The sequence below is a fragment of the Ananas comosus genome, linkage group 1, assembly GCF_001540865.1.
Source record: "Ananas comosus cultivar F153 linkage group 1, ASM154086v1, whole genome shotgun sequence".
Classification (NCBI taxonomy): Eukaryota; Viridiplantae; Streptophyta; class Magnoliopsida; order Poales; family Bromeliaceae; genus Ananas; species Ananas comosus.
The window spans coordinates 14,681,567-14,682,819 of NC_033621.1; positions in this window are offsets into that span (position 1 = coordinate 14,681,567).

Sequence of the window (1,253 nt, forward strand, 5' to 3'; positions counted from 1 at the left end):
CGAGCCGAGCTCGAGCGAGCCTAATTTCAAGTCGAGCGAGCTCGAGCCCTAAATGAGCTAGTTGAAATTCTTAACATCGTGCAATCTATAGTTTAATTTATATAAAATATTATCTAAAATTTGATATAAAAAATATCTAATAGTTTAACATACAAAATGAATACTTGAAATACGATATTATAATATTAAAAAAATTAGGGAAAGCGACTCTACGAGGAAGTGAAAAAGAGATAGAGAGAGCAATTAAAGTAGGATTTTGCTGGTTTGGTTTTGTGGGCCAAATAATCTAAATTCCATATACATATAATTAAAATACATAATATATATTATTTTATATAATTAAAATATATATTATACATAATTATATATAGAGAGAGTTTGGCTACTATATATACTTTTGTGAGTATAAATCCCTTTATACTCATTATAAATTTTCGACCATTAGATCTATTCTTTTGACCATTTCCATCCGTTAAATCATACTATTCAAAGAACCACCCACTCAATCTTAGGGGACCACTATCATTCTAATCACACATCCAACGGTTGAAAATTTATAAGTATAAAGGGGTCTATACTTATAAGAGTATAGTAGCCCGAGCATATATATATATATATATATAGAATTAGGCTACTATACTATTAATAGCACAAATCGCTTGCTATTAAGATTCTCGGCCCTTGGATGAAAGGATGTACGGTCAGGATGATTGTAACCCTCTAGGGTTGAGTGGGTGGCTAGTTGAATATTATGACATAACGGATGAAAATAACCAAAAGGATAGATCTAACAATAGAAAACTCGATAGCACCAAATGTTTGGTGCTATCGATAGTATAATAGCTGAACTCTATATATATATATGCAGATCTAACGATAAAAAACTCGATAGTATAAAGCGCTTAGTACTATAGATAGTATAGATAGTATAGTAGCTGGACTAAATATATATATATATATATATATATATAGAGAGAGAGAGATATAGAGTAGGACTAACCACCCATCAAGTTTGATGGATGGTTAGAATGAAAGGAAAAAGAGATATTGGAGAGAAATTCAAAGAGAAGAGAAATTAAGTCACCCAATTTCTCTTCAATATCTCTATTCCCTCTCTTTCTAACCACCCATCAAACTTGATGGGTGGTTAGGAAATTAGGAGCACAAGGGCTGCTTTGCTCCTAATAGCACAGTAGTCCTACTTTCAAGCTTAATTTGAGCGAGGCGAGTAATACTCAAGCTTGGCTTGAAAT